We start from the raw sequence: 15,792 nt of genomic DNA, 5'->3' as shown, positions 1-15,792 counted from the left end.
TATCCGTGGTTAAGAAAGAGGGAATTGAAACTGCAGAGGAGGGTTACTAGAATGATCAGGGGAATGGAGAACCTACCTTACGAGAGGAGCCTTCCAGAGCTTGGCTTTTTAACCTACCCAAACATTTTCTCTCTAAATACAGCAGAGGGGTAAGCACCAGGGAGAGGGAGGAGTTAAGGGACAACGTTGGCACAAGGTAAGAACAAGTGGATATAAACTGGCCATCTTTAAGTTTAGGCTTGACTTAGGTGAAGGTTTCTGACCATCGGAGCAGCTTCCAAGGGGAGCCAGGGGGGAAAAGAACCAAACACATTTTAAGGCTGAACATGAGACGTTTATGGGGTTGGTATGATGAGGTTACCTTCAAAGGCGTCTGGCCCATCCGTGACTGCTACTAGCAAATATCTCCAACGGCAGGACATGGGACACGAGAAGGGGAAGGCTCAGAGTTACTACAGTGACTTCTTTCCCAGGTGTCAAGACAGTGGGTCTCACTCACATGCTCAGGGTTGCACTGATCACCAGATGTGAGGTCAGGAAGGAATTTTTCCCCAGGTCAGATTGGCAGAGACCCTGTGGGGGACTCCCTCTGCAGCAGGGGGCACGGATCACTTGTCAGTTTGAACTAGTGTAAATAGTGGATTCCCTGTAACTTGCCATCTTTAACTCATGGTGTGAGGACGTCAGTAACTCAGCCTGAGGGTCTGGGCCCGTTACAGGAGTGGGTGGAGCAGGTCAGAGTAGACAACCAGGATGGTACTTGCTGGCCTTAAAGGCTCTGAGTCTAATACTAACATTGAATTTCATCTGCCCATTTTCTCACCCAGTGTAGCGAGGTCCTTTGGTCGCTCTTCGCAGCCAGCTTTGGACTTAACGACCAAGAGTCATTTTGTATCGGCTGCAAATTTGGCCACCTCACTGATCCCCCCCTTTCCCAGAGCATTAATGAGTGTGTTGAGCAGCACAGGTCCCGCTACAGCTCCTTGGAGGACCCCCCATTATTACTGCATTTTCTGCCTTTGTCGCCTCTCTAATCTCCCTGAGCATTTCAGTCACTGGCACCGTCCTGATCTGGTGGGCGACAGGATATTCCAACAGCTCCACTCTCGATTCAAGCCTGGAATCTACCCATCAAGCTCCTTCGGTGCAGTTAGATTCATTGGAGGTTTTTCCTTTATTTGACTGTCTGTTTTCTTGCACATACGGGGCTGCTCCACCATGACCTACTCTGTCATTCCAGCTTATTTTATACCCTGGTGTTACAGCGTCCCATTGATTATCCTCATTTCACCAGGTTTCCAGCAAACCCTCATTCAATGCCCCGTGCTCTACTTCACCCCTCGTCGTCTCTGGATTTCTAGCACTTGTCCATGTTGCCAATATTCAGTTGCCCTCCTGCGTGATACTTAACGGCAATGCTGCAATTTGCTAATCCTCCTCTTTCAGCTTCTTTTCGGGTCACGAGAAACAGTTCTCTGACCTGTCAGTGCCCCCAGGTAATTACTCGGCTGCCTCCTGGACATGGTTGCCGGAAGGCCGGCAGGGGCGATTTTAGTTTTTACCTACAACTCGCTTTCATTAGTGGTTTGCTTCTTTGGCTGGGCCCTGCCGTGTGGGAGGAACTCGGGTGTGTGCCCAACAGACCAGAGCAGCTGCTGTGGCCAGCGCAGACGCCACCATGGATGGTAGCCAAGCCGCGTACGCTGCCCGGCTTATTGGCAGGCTGCTGCTGGTAGCCAGCTGTTGCGGCAGCTGGAGGTCCTTGCAAAGCAAGCGGGGAGCTGGCTGCTGGCAGAGAGTGCTGATCTCTGCACCCTGGCACTGGGTGCTGGGGCGTGGGGTTCCCTGCCCTTCGCCCACCGTGGGAAGGGCCCGTGGTGAAATGCTGCCCCAGGCAGTGATGAGCAGGCCTGGAGCCGTGCTGCAGAGCGCCAGGAGCCGTGGCAGGTGGCCCTGCTGCTGGAAGGAAGGTTTGGCACGTGCCAGGATCCAGGAGGGCGCAGGGCAGGCGGGCCACCCCTCCCAGGAGCGTTCCGGGCAGGCCTTGCCCTTTCGCAGGAGCTGGCAGTGCCTCCACTTGCATGGGGTGCTCCAGGGAGGGACTCTTGGGGCTTTCCAAGCAGAAGAGTAACCTGAGCCCAAGAGGACGAATTCGAAGGGGCAGAGCTGGGCTGTCCAGGCTCCTAGCCCCCCAGCTCTGCCTGCTTCCACGCTCCGTCCGTGGGCAGGTGTAAAATGAACCCAGGAGTCCTGAGTCCCAATCCCCTTACACTCTAACCACTAGCCTCCCCTCCCCTCCCCCAGCAGAGCTACAAACTGTTCATTTTCTGCCCCCTCCTCTAAGCCTGACCCAGCTAGCATGGCCCTCTTCTGTGCCCCTTCTCACCCGTGACAACTGGGACACACCAGCCGGGCAGGGCCAAGGGGTGCTGGGGTGCTGCAGAGGAGAGCAGGGCCAGCAGCACCTGTTCTCAGATCCCACTGAAAACTTTGGCTTTTGTTCCTCTCGCACCTTTGGTCCAAAGCTTTCCTGGCCCTGCCCCTTGCTAGCCAGCTGTAGGGAGGGGAAGTGACTTGTCCTAGAACAGAACTCAGGAGTCCTGGCCGCTCACCCACTCGACCCTGCTGCTCGCGGCGCTGGGATCTTGCTTCGGCTCAGTAAACTGGGTGAAACTGCCCCTCCTCAGCAGGCAGCTGGGTGTGAGTGGGCTGACCTGCTTGCTGGCTGTGACCTCCCGTCTGGCGCCAGTCCTGCTTGGCAGCGCCCTGCTGCATGCACACGTGCCTCTGAGCTAGATACTGCTGAGGGCGATGTGGGAAACCCTCTGGCATGCAGCTGTTTGAGGATTTCCCTTGGGGAACGCTGCGCCTCCCCTCAGTGAAACCGGGCTGGCCAGGTGTTCCTCAGGAGGGGAATACAGTCTAAATACAGGAAGGGCAAGAGGGGAAACTGAGGCACAGAGGGGCAAAGGAAATTTGCCCAAAGTCAGTGGCAGAGCTGGAATTAGACTGGGTGGTGGGCCCAGCTCTGGGAGGGGAGTTGGGGCTAGTGGTCAGAGCAGGACTCAACTCCCCTGGGTTCTGTCTTCCCAGTTTTGGGAGAGGGGTGTGGTGAGGGGGTTAGAAGTGAAGCCTCCTGGTTTGTGATCAGTTTCTACCATTGACAGGCTGTGTGACTGTGCTGCTCCCCCTGCCTCAGTTTCCCCACCTGTACAGCTAGTTAATGATAGATTGTCAGTGCTCTGCAGTGGGGCCATCTTTCTATTCTGGGTTCACACAGTGTCTGGCATGGGGGGCTCCTAGTTGCTACTGTAATACGCCTAATAAATAAATAAGGTACAGCGCCTGACACGGTGGGGTCCTGGGCCGTGCCTGGCCTATGGAAGAGCTGTGGAGGAGAAGTAATTTTTCTACAAAGGCTGATCTTGTTCTCTGAAACTGGAGGGTAAAATCCCCTTTTCATTCCCAGTAGCGCGGCGTGAAAACGAGTTAAAATTCTCACTCACACAGAACATTTTCCCGGCTTGAATGCTTGTAATTTCTCCCTCCCACGCACGGTCTGTTGCAAATGGTGCGGCGGAGACTTCACACTCAGCCCCCAGCTCCCAGCCGCCAGCTACTTTTCATTGCTTGAGAGAACTGAACATTTCATGCGCGGTTTGAGGGGCAGACCCGGTTCCTGGCTCGGTAGGAGAATTAACAGCAGCTAATAACTCCATTTGCAAAAGGCCCGAGCCCAGCCGTGCTTTGTCAGGGCGGGGGTGTTTCCCGCGAGAGACGAGTCGAAGTGCATGCTGGAGGGGGACAGGGCTCCTGGCTTTCGTTCCCAGCCGGGCTGCGGTGACCTGGCGCATCTCGCTCTGCGCCCGTTTTCCTCCCTCCGTCAGGTGCACGAGGACCCTGCCGCCCAGCCAGATGCCCGTGCAGTGGGGCTAGACTGTGGGGGGAGCTGAGCAGGGTGGGTCTCTGCCTTGCTCCTAGTCAATGTCCCGGGCCTAGCACTCCCCAGTCCTCCCCAGCAGCTGCTGGCAACAGCCCAGGCCCCCGGCCCTACTCCCTGCACCCCGTGTGCTCAGGGCCCAGCCCGCACCCTCCCCTCTGGGCATGTAGCCGGGCACTGTCTGCAGGTTGTGTCAGCCACGCTGGGCTGGCAGCTCTTCCCCAACGCCCCAGCACCATCTGCATGGCAGGTGGCTCTTGGCTCCCAGCTGCCACATGCTGTCGCTGCAGTGTGCAAATCCGGGGGGCTCTGCTGCTCCCCTGAAGGGGGGGGTAGGGTTAAATTCTGCCGAGTCCCCGGGGGAAGGGCTGGCACAGGCTGCAGCAGTGCCCCTTGCAGAGGAGCTGGGCTGGAGTGGGGCGGAGATCAGCTCCCCTGGGTTGTGCTGGGCTGAGACCTTCCACCCCACAGCAGCCAGGAGGGAGGGGGACCTGCTAGCCTGAGCCCCCTCCCTGCCCCCAGCCCTGGCTCTGGGCTGCTGGGAGCTGGGTCACGCTGAGGCCCCAGAGTGTTACCCCAGCTAGCAGGGAAGAGTGGAGCCCCCCACCCGGAGCTCAGCCTGGAAGGTGAGGTCACAGCCCCAGACTCGCTGCAGGGGGTACAGAGAGAATGGGAGAGTTTGTGAGCCAGGGTGTAGGAGGTTTTGCGGGCAGGGTGTCTGGGGGGGTCTCTGCAGTGGTGCAGCTAGAAGCTGAGCCAGGAGCAGGAGATCATGCGCCGCGATGGTGGCAGACGGACGCAGCCCCCCCAGCATTTGGCTGAGCTGGCGTCCCCTCCTGGAAGAAGGGCGTCAGGCCCAGCCCTGGGGGGGCTCGGGACTTGCCATCGACAGGGAATGGACTTTGGCCGTGGCTCAATTTTCCTAGAGGAGGTTACTCACCAGGGCAACCGGATCCCCGTGGCAAGAGCGCAGTGCTGGAGCTGATGAGATCCCAATGCTCGCCCACATCACAGTCCGGCTGGCGTGTGAGCCGGACAGTGGGGGGGGCCCCCTAGTTTAAAAAAAGCTGTGGGGGAGCAGCGGGACGTGGGATGTTTTCCTGGGCCCTGGCGTACGCCCCCCGCCCCACTGCCATGGAGAGTCTTCTTCTCAGCGCAGGCCTGGGACTGGGCCCTGTGTGAAACCACTGGCAAGCAGGCTGGAGTCAGTGCTGGGCTGGAATTCAGAGGCGTGCGGCCATGGGGCCCGGGGTCGGCTGGAGGAGATGCGTTGGGGCCCGTGTGGTTACATCGACTGGCAAAGTAGGGGGTGCAGGACCTTTGTGTGTCTCCCAGGACCGCCGCTGGGCGGGCATCACTGTGGAAGCGCACCGGAGGGGCCAAGATGCTGAATGCTCCAAGGAGAGCCGAGGAGGTGAAGATGGTGAAGCTTCTTCCCTGAAAAGCTCCCAGGGAAGGAAGGTTCCCCAAGAGTACTGCCGTGGCTTTGGGGCGTTACCTAGAGCATCGCCCGGTGACTCTCGTGACACTGGCTGTCACAATGGCCCCGCTGCCAGGGCTCAGGGGATCCCTCCATGGGGTGAGTGTTTGAGCCAAACAGCTGCGTCCGGGAAGTGGGTTTGGGAGGGTGCAGTGAGCTCCCAGGGCTCTCCCTTCTAGGGGTATTGTGTCTAGACGTGGGGATGCGTGTGATGGGAGTAGGGGCTGTCTTTGTGGGGAACGGGAAAACGCAGGGGATGTAGTAGGTAGAGGGTGTAGGTTAATCCGAGCCGGCAGGGGGGAGGGGGAGGCTCCTGGGCGGAGGAGACGGAGAACAAAGGATTCCGGCCCCGCGGGAGACAAGGCAGGAAGTTTGTGGGGTTGTGGGGGTAGGAAATTCAGGGGATCCTAAGCATGGGATCCATGGCACCTGAACCCCGAAGGTACTCAAGTGGTCAGGGGTCGTGACTGTGCTGCAAGCTCTGCTGTAACCTGTGTTTCCTGCTGGTCCAATAACACCTTCTGTTTGTACTGGTGGATAAAAGTCACTGTGGGGTCAGGAAGAGGGGTGGGCAGGGCCGGACTCCCCCAGACTCCTGACAGGCCACAGAACCGGCTGGGGTGGCGGCTGGTCCACTAACAGGCTGGTGCTGGCCAAATCCACCACTAGGGTTCAGAGCAGGACAACTGACAGACGGCTTGTGTCATGAGCTATAGGTGGGCGTAGCAAGCTGCTGTGGGTCGGGAGTGGGCAGTGGCAGAGCTGAGGGGGAGGCGCCAGGGGCTTGCGGGCGGGAGTGAGGGGCACTGACAGAGCTGGGGGGGAGCTCAGGGGCTGGCGGGTCGGGAGTGAGGGGCAACTGACAGACTGGGGTGGGGGGAGCTCAGGGGGCTGCGGGTCGGAGTGAGGGCACTGCGGCTGGGGTTGGGGGAGAGCTCCGGGGGCTGCGGGTCGGAGGAGTGAGGGGGCACTGGACGGAGCTCGGGAGTGGGGGGGGCTCAGGGGCTGCGGGTCGGGAGTGAGGGGCAGGGGACTGATGGGGGGCAGTGAGGGGGACGGGGTCGGGGAGTGAGGGGCACTGACGGAGCTGGGGGGGGAGTCCAGGGGTGCGGGTCGGGAGTGAGAGGGCACTGACGGAGCTGTGGGTGGAGGGAGCTCAGGGGCTGCGGGTCGGAGTGAGGGGCACTGAGGACACGGGTGGGGGGGAGCTCAGGGGCTGCGCGGGGTTCGGGGAGGTGAGGGGCACTGACAGAGCTGGGGTGAGTGGGACCAGGGGCTGCGGGTCGGGAGTGAGGGGCACTGACAGAGGCCTGGGGTTGGGGGGAGCTCAGGGGCTTGCGGGTCGGGAGTCGGAGGGGCACTGACAGAGGCTGGGGTGGGGGAGCTCAGGGCTGCGGGTCGGGGAGTGAGGGGCACGACGGAGCCATGGGGCTGGGGGGGGGGGAGCTCAGGGCGTGCGGGTCGGGAGTGAGGGGCACTGACGGAGCTGGGGTTGAGGGGAGCTCAGGGGCTGCGGGTCGGGAGTGAGGGGCACTGACAGAGCTGGGGTTAGGAGCTCAGCAGGGCTGCGGGTCGGGAGTGGAGGGGCATGCGGAGCTGAGCAGGGGGGGGGGTGGGGGGGCTTGCACAATCTTGTTCCCAAGAATTGCTGTTGGCCCCTCCCTTCCATGAGTGTTACAAACTCAGGCGTTTCCATGGCGATGCCTGTAAGTGGGGCCCCTCCCCCTTTTCATGCCACTTCCAATCTCAGTCCCCTCTGGGCCCAGGGGCTGTGGTGGCTCCTGGCCCGTCTCACGCCAGCTGGGGGTGCGGCTCGGGGCTGGGCTAGCAGTGCGGAGACCCCCTCCTCCCTGTCCTCACCGCCAAGGGGGCTGGGGGATGCCAGGCAGCGGCGCTGGACCCAGCCGTGGGCAGCGGGGGCACCGCTGGGCTGGGGGATGAGTGTGAGGGGGGATCTTGGGGCGGGAGGACCCCGGCAGGGAGATGGCTGGGCTGAGGGGGACAAGGCCTCCGCTTCAGCTCCTTCACGCTGCCCCCCAGCCGGGCAAAGCCCCGATCCCCATGGGGGGCATCAGGACATGTCCCTGCCAGCAGCCAGCGTCGCCCGGAACAGAGCAGGGGACTCAGCCCCTGTCTGTGTCCAGCCCCAAACACCCCGGGTGGGGCAGAGCCGCCCCAGCTAGCCCCGGAGAGAGGGAGACAGAGGGGAGGCCCCGTCACTCAGCAGCAAGGTCGCTTGTTTTTGATCCACAATCATCTGCCTCCCACACAAAACTGTGCTTGGCTTCCTGCTCTGAGCATGGGCCCAGCCCTGCTGCCTGTCCCGGCTCGCCTGGCCTGACATTCCTGTTCCCCTTCGCCTCGCTGGCAGGAACCATCCATTGGATGGGGCTCCCCAGCGCCCGGGCAAGGCAGCCAGGCACAGGCGGCAGAACGCTGCCCGGACCTGCTCAGAGACGTCCTGTGCTGTTCTCCAGGTGCTGCAGGATGAGGGGAAGCACAGTCCCATGTGGCAAGGAAGGTGTATGGGGGGGGATTGCACTGATCCTGATCCCCTCCAGTCCCAGGCCATCGGCAGGTGCTGGGCCACATGCTACGTATCACTTGACACTCGTCAGCTGTGGTGCTGGATTCAGCTCGGAGCCAGGCCACGCAAACATGGAGTCGCTCCGCAGAAACCCATGTTGTTCCCTTGGTGTCAGCAAGCCCAGGCTCTAGCCCCCTGGCCCCAGCCCCGAGGGGCTCCTGATGTGACTCAGAGAGACAAACACAGCTGCTCTGAGCTGCTCTCCCGCCTGGCTGCTCCTGGGGCACTTTGCCCATGACCCAGTGCTGGGGAACCCTAGAACAGGACGGGGGGACTGGCCTCTGCCAGGCAGTGTAGGAACAAAACGTAGGTTTGTATGTGTGACAAGGGGACGTGACCGGGGCTGCCTGTGCCTGTGGCTGCGGTTGTTACAAGACAATGGGTCTAGTCCTGTTGTCTGTCTGTGGATCCCTTTCAGGGAAGAGAGTTCTGCGGGTGGATGTCAATGTTTCTCGGCATGCTGGGACCCCAGGCGTGCCAGCAGCCTGCTCAGGTAGTTAGTGACCGAGCTGGGATATTTATAGGCAGCGGCATTTATGTGCAACTCAGAAAATAAACAGAACCACAGAGCACAAACAGCAAACTGTGTAACACACCGGAAAGTGAAACCGCTCACTCTGTGGTGTCTGCGTGAATTGCACCAGGGCTCTGTCTGTGGGTCTGACCCTGCAAACACTTCTCCTTGTCAGCCTGGGCCCCGACAGCTCCCCAGCGCTCCCCTTTCACGCCCAAGCAGATGCCCAAGGAGCCAGGAGAAGCTGCTCCACTAAGGATTTCTGGCTGCAGCAAGGATGCGGCAGTTGGGCAGTGGAGATTCCTGCGTTTTGTGTCACACACCACACACCGGGCGCTGCTTGGTGGCAGATTACAGCCCAGTTAAGCACACGCTGAAGGCCTCCACTTCCCAAGGATGCGGAAGCGCATTGCCGAGCTGGGGCCTAGCTGAGACAACAGGGAAAACGCCCAGCGCTGTGAAGGGTTGTGCGCAGGCCGAGCATTACAATGCTGGTCCCTAACAGCTGTGAGCAGCGATGGGGCTAGGATCAGACCCAGCGTTAAGGAGTCATTAAAAACACGCTGTAAAATGCACGAGCAATAAACTCTTGGTCCCTGGGGATGTTCTGACCCGGCGTCAGCAAGGCTCTGAGAGCGGCCACGCAGCGGGAAACGCTCCAGCCGCCCGGCCTGATTTAACACGGCGTTGTCACGTTCTCGTCACACAGCTGCGAAAGAGGCACGTCAAACACCTCCAGTCCTTTAGGAAGAGCAACAGACCCTGTTAGCAACATCGCTCCCGGAGAGTATGTGCTGGAGAGGCATGGTCACAAAGCAGGGGACTGATCACTTTCCACACAAGGCTCTCAAAGCACAAAAGCAAGTCGCTTCCCCCCCATTGTATCACCGGGGGAAACTGAGACACGGGGAGGGGCAGTGACTGGCCCAAAGGCGCAGGCCTGAGAATAGAACCCAGGAGTCCGGAGAGATCAAAGGGCAGCTCTCGCCCATCCCACTCCTCGACTATTGTCTGATATTAATCACCTATATTGTGGTAGCATCCAGAGGCCAAGGATCTATATGGTCTGTACAGCATGTACACGGTACATGTGATTCACTTTCCTGCTATAGGACCCAGTGTAGCCTTGCTCCATGTGGCTGAAAAGAACAACCCATTATCTACCTCCATCCCAAAAGGCTCCTTTTGGGTCTCACTCATCACAATTCATACAGCCCACTCAGGCAGTGGGAGTCAGGACTCCTGGGTTCTCGCCCCAGCTGGGTAGGTCACGTCACAGCTCTGTTCCTCAGTTTCCCCTCAGCACAATCGAGGACAGGCCAACTGCAGTGACTAGGAACTGAGGGAAATCACATGCTGTAACGGTGCTTCTGACGCCAGGGTCACGAGCCAGGCCCCGAAATCATGAGATTTTAAAAAGAAATTTAAAATGGGGGTTCTGCACCTTGGCCTCTGGGTTCCTTTGCCAGTTTCCCACCCTCTGCCCCCAGGACTGACCCGAAGGCTGAGGTCCCCCGGGAATCCCAGGAGCTGGCCAGAGCCAGGGCAGTGACAAGCGGGAAGGGTAAAGCATTGGTCTTCGTGCTCGGGGCGGCCAGCCGGATGGGCCAGAGCAGAAGCAGCGACTGCGCTTTGACTGGCTGGGCCGGGGGGCTCACAGGGGCACTGGCACAGGCGCTGAAACCACGGAGCAAACCCGTGGATGGAACCAGGCCTTCGGCTGCTATTGCTACTGCAAGGTGGAGGGTGCAGCACCAGCCCCCTGGGCCTCGGTCGGGCCTGCGCCCTCGTTTTCTGCAGCAGCACGTTGGCCTCGGACACGGGGCTCCGTCCAGGGGTGTCTCGCCCAGGCGAGGCAGGAGTTCGGCCCAGTGAGCGAATGGTCCCACCTGGCCTCAAACTCTCCCTACATTCCTGGGCCTTGAAGCTGTGAGGCTCCTAACTCCCCTGGACTCCAAGGGAGGTTAGGAGCCAAAATAGCTTGGAGGGTCTGGGCCTATGGAACTTGTGGGGGTGGGAACTCTGCCGACCCCGGCGCCTGTACCCTGGGATGGGCTTGGGGCCAGATCTCCCCACAGCCAAGCAGCCGCAGGTGTTACCCCAAATCTCCACCTCCTGCCCCACAGCCAGGCCCTTCTCTGTTCTCTCGCCCCAAGTCTGACCTCCCCCACAGGCGGATGTGATTCTCCTCTCACACCCCTCCCTGCCCCCCTCCCCCGCCGTGCACACAACCAGGTCCCTGACCCTGCACCCGCACGGATGTGGATTCTCCTCTCAACAACCCTGGCCCAGGGCGTACCCCCCGCCCCTGCCCCAATGTGATTCTCACTCTCACACTCTCCCGCCCCAGGGCTGTACCCCCGCCCCGCCCCGATGTGATTCTCCTCTCCACCACCTCCCTGCCCCCCTGCCATCCAGGCTGTGCCCCCCCGCCACCCAAGACGGATGCGTGATTCTCTCTCACACCCCTCCCTGCCCCAGGGCTGTACCCCCTCCAGCCCCAATCGTGATCTCCCTCTCACAACCCCCTGCCCCAGGGCTGTACCCCCCCCCGCCCCCAATGTGATCTCCTCTTCAACACCCTCCCCCCCAAGGGCTGTACCCCCGCCCCCCCCGCCGATGTGATCTCCTCTGCACTACCCCGCGCCCCCCCGCCGGCACTACACCAGGTCCCCCGCCCCCGGCCAGGCCCGGGTTGTTCTCGAGCCTCCTGCTCCCAGACCAAGGTTGTTTCGCTTGGCAAGAGCCACACGCGGAGGGGGACCGGGGGGCGGGGCGAAGCGGGCGAGGGGCGAGGGCTGGAAGCTCGTTACCTTCCGGGGCGGAGACGGGCAGCCGTGCTGGGCGGAGTCCCGCATCCACCACCGGAGGCCGGGCAGCCCCGCCGCAGAGCCCCCGGCAGCCGGGCGAGGGACGGGATCCCGGGGCCGGAGCCTGCGGCCAGGGAGCGAGCCGGGGCTGCCGGCCCCCCATGCCCGCCTGAGCCCCGGAGCGGCAGCGCAGCGCCGGAGCCTGCGCGCGCCGCTGGCGAGAGCGATGCCCGTGCGCCCCCGCTGCGCGCCGGCCCGTCCCGGACCGGGATGAAGGCCGCGGAGAAAATTCTGAAGAAGCAGGAGCTCCGCAGCACCTGGCGGGCGGGCGGGCCGCGGGCCGGGCTCGGGGTCGGGCTCTGCCCGGGGGGGCTGCAGCGGCCGCCCATAGGTCTCCCGCCTGCTGCTGCCCGGGCTTCCTCCGGGAGCCCGTGGCGCTGGAGCCCGCGGGATGGAGCCGGCCCGGCCCGGCGGCGACGGGCGCTGGGGCTGGAGCTGCGGCCCCCGGACGCCGCTCTCCGGTCCCTCGTCCTTCTCCTCGAGGTGCTGTCGCCCGAAGAGCGGCGGGGAGCCCCGCCGCTGGAGTCCCCGCCCCCGGCCGCACCTATGCTGGCTGGCCCCCGGGCCGCCCGACAGCCCGAGGCGGCCTGCTTGGGGAGCTGCTGGAGGCCGGCTCGGGGGGCGGCCCGACCTCGCACGGCCAGGGCTGCGGCGCAGGTAAGGGACGGAGCAGGGGAGGGGGCTGCAGGGGGGCAGTAGGTGCCCGTGGTGGCCGGGGGGGCTAGTGCCAGGGGAGGGGGCTGCAGGGGGGCAGCAGCTGCCCATGGTGCCAATGGGAGGGGGGTCAGCAGGTGCCCATGGTGCCAGGTTGGGAGGGTTGCAGGGGGTCAGCAGGTGTCCATGGTACCGGGGGGGGGCTGGTGCCAGGGGAGGGGGATCAGGAAGTGCCCATGGTGGCAGGTTGCACGGGCTTCAGAGGGTCAGCAGGTGCCCATGGTGCCAGTGGGAGGGGGGGTCAGCAGGTGCCCATGGTACCAGGGGGAGGGGGGCTGGTGCCAGGGGAGGGAGGGGTCAGCAGGTGCCCATAGTGGGGGGGAAGGGGGGAGTCAGCAGGTGCCCACAGTACCAGGGGGAGGGGAGCTGGTGCCAGGGGAGGGGAGTCAGCAGGTGCCCATGGTGGGGGGGGAAGGAGGAGTCAGCAGGTGCCCACGGTACCAGGGGGAGGGGGGCTGGTGCCAGGGGAGGGGGGGTCAGCAGGTGCCCACAGTATCGGGGAGGTCTGGTTCTCTGGATGAGGTGCATGTTGAAAGTGGGGGTTGGTTTCTGTCACAGTGGGGGAGGGAGTCTGAGAGGGAGGGTCAGGCCATTAGATCTGGCAGGGCCTGGGGTATCCACATGAGGCTGCAGGGTCCTGCACTGTGGTAACTGGGTGGGGGCCTGGAGTCACCTCTCCCGAGGAGCTGTCCACTTTGGCGGTCTGCGGTGTCATTGCAGAACGGAGCCACCAGGAGGCGCCGTGTCTGGGGAGAGCCTGCAGCAGAGGCGGGGGACCCCTCCAGAGAGAGGGGTGCTTGTGGGAGAGGACACGGGGGCTCCATGGGAGAGGCCCCCCCTTGGCCAGCTGGGCAGTGACTGGCTTTTCCAGCTCTTGGCGAGCACGGCCCTGGGGAGGGGGACTGCAGGGGGCTCAGAAACGAGCGGCGGTGCCACCGGGGCCCAGGTGGTGCTGGCTGCCCCTCGAGCCGCCTGTTAATCTTTAACATTGCTCCGGTGCTATAATTAGCCTGGGTGGCAGCGGAAGGCAGCTGGCTGGAGCGGGAGCCGCGGCCCTTGGCACAGGCTGCCCCTCTTGCCTCGGGCTTCCCACCTGAAAGCCCAGTGGCAGATGGCCCTGGCTCCCCGTGCCTGGCCCTGCCCCTGTGTTCAGTCGAGGCTGGACCGTCTGGGTGGGTGGGATTGGGGAGCGGGACCCCCAACCAGGCTGGCCAGGTGGGTGGGATCGGGGAGTGGGACCCCCGGCTGGGGTGAGCGATGTAGCATATGGTGGCATTTGGCTTCTGGGGAGACATAGGGGGTGGAATTCATGTCTGTGAGGCTGGGCTAGAGCCAGGCACGGAGCAGGCACCGGCTGTTCACGTTCCCTCCAGCACAGCCCTGAGAGGGGCCTTCAGTCCCGATACACAGCACCAATTCGTCCCCTGATCCCCAGCTCTGCTGGTGCCCCTCACTCCCGACCTGCAGTCCCTGGGCTCCCCCACCGGCCCCCAGCTCTGCCGGTGCCCCTCACTCCCGACCTGCAGCCCCTGGGCTCCCCCACCGGCCCCCAGCTCTGCCGGTGCCCCTCACTCCCGACCTGCAGCTCCTGGGCTCCCCCACCGGCCCCCAGCTCTGCCGGTGCCCCTCACTCCCGACCTGCAGCTCCTGGGCTCCCCCACCACCCCCCAGCTCTGCCGGTGCCCCTCACTCCCGATCTGCAGCTCCTGGGCACCCCCACCAGCACCCAGCTCTGTCGGTGCCCCTCACTCCTGACCAGGACCCCTGCCCCCGGCTGTCTGTGGTCCCTCACCAAGACCCTGGCTAGTTGTGGCGCATTCCATGGTGATTTGTGGCTGGGCACTGGGGTGCCCAGATGCATCATGGGGCCATTGCCCTGCAAGGAGTCCTGTGCTCCTTGCACCAGCCCCATGTCTGCGCACGGCCCCCAGCGCGGTCCCATGGGGGTGCTGGAGAATTAGCAAAGCTCCTTCCACTGCAGTGAACCAGAGCTTCACCCTCCGTGCCTTGAATGTTGCTTGCAAAGAGGGTCTGTGCGGGGGGACGACCAAACCACCATCCGGGCCTGGACTCTCCTGCCCGAGTCAGGGGGTGCAGGGGGCACACGGGGAAAGGGCTGTCGCCCCTTTGCTTGGGATCTTAGCAGCGGGGGTGGGTCTGATCAGGACCATCTCTGCACTGGCTGAGAGGGACTTGCAGGAAGCCTCCCGTCCATCTCTGAGTTCAGGTGTTGGGGGATCCTGGGTGGGACGAGAAGTTGGAGGCTGTTCTCGGACTCTGGGACCTTAGCATCCAGCATGGCTCTCCCTGGGAGGTGGCAGAGCCCTCTGATTGGATGCCTGTCTTTGCTTCTGCTGCCCAGTGCATGGGCAATGCCAGCAGTGCCGGTGGCCATGCGGCTGTTAAACAGCTGCTGAGTTCCGCCCTAAAGGTGGCTGCATTTCAGTGTCAGGTGAAGTAGTCCCTTTACCCATGTGACAAGGGGCCTATGGGACTAACTTGTGATTGAAGCACTATGAGATCCTCCCAGGAGCGGTGTCATATATTGTATATAGATGGGGAAACTGATGCACAATGAGAGGCGGAGCCTCGTGCAGCACATCAAGGGCAGAACTAGGAGTTGAGCTGGCCCCCGGTCCCCTGTAGTAACCATGGGACACGTGCCTCTGTGTGCGTCGCCTCCCCATGTGGTGCAGGGTATAATTATCTGGATTTTCACAATCAAGCAGGCTCTGGAGCAGGGGGTGAAATGTCAGGACAGGTCCCAGCTTGGGGAAGAGAAGGATTTGTGTGCTACCGCCCCGCAGCCCTCATCACAGACCACCCTGGCAGCAGAGCCCTGGCTCCATTGTGTGAAGGATTTGCTTAATCTCCAGCTCACTGGTGCAAAGTTACCTCGTGTGCAGAGTGGCAGAGCTTTGATCCTGAGCTTGGTGTTGCCCTGAGCTGGCGGCAGCGGAACAATGCGTCTGGGGCTCCAGGCACTAACGACTAATGCTCCAACCCGGCTGTCGGCAGCCCCACTGGCAGAGGGCAAGTGACTCCTCCGTGGTCATGCAGTAAAACTGGCAGCACCAAGAATAGAACCCAGGAATCCTGGCTCCCAGCCCCATTCGCTCTAATCACTAGCAGAGGTGGGGTTCAGGGGAGGGTTGGTGGCACTGGGAGCCCCCCACCAGCTCCCCTCGCTGCAGTGAGCGGCTGCTCTCTACTCCATGGTGCTCAGAACTGCTGCCTGGCGGGAGCCCCGGGGCAGGGAGCAGCAGCCCCCACACGCACACACCTGCTCACTCCCCGAGCGCCTGGCACCCTGCAGCTGTTCTGGAGCACGGGCTTGCCCCGCACGCGGGTTCCTGCTTGGGAACTTCCCTGAGGCTCTAGCTCTGCCCTCCTGGCTTCCTCGGCTCTGTATGGTGCTGAGCGTGCCCGAGGCGGGGCTGCGCTCCCAGAGGCTCCCAGCCCGGCAGCCAGCTAGCAGCCTCGATCTCGCAAGAACAACCTCTCCCTCGGGGTGGGGGGAGCCAGATTGGTCTCTCCCCACTTTGAGGAGTGTTTTTGGGTGGGCGGGGCGGGGAAGGAAGGACTCCATGGCAAGGGAAAGCCAAAGGGTCCATCCTGGGGCTGCCTTGGTCCTAGGTTGGATACTAGGCCATATGGACCAGCAGGACGGTCTGATACAGGCAGCAC

This window comes from Chelonoidis abingdonii, chromosome 21 (assembly GCF_003597395.2).
Source record: "Chelonoidis abingdonii isolate Lonesome George chromosome 21, CheloAbing_2.0, whole genome shotgun sequence".
In the NCBI taxonomy this organism is placed as follows: Eukaryota; Metazoa; Chordata; order Testudines; family Testudinidae; genus Chelonoidis; species Chelonoidis abingdonii.
Note: the sequence above shows the minus strand (reverse complement) of the source record.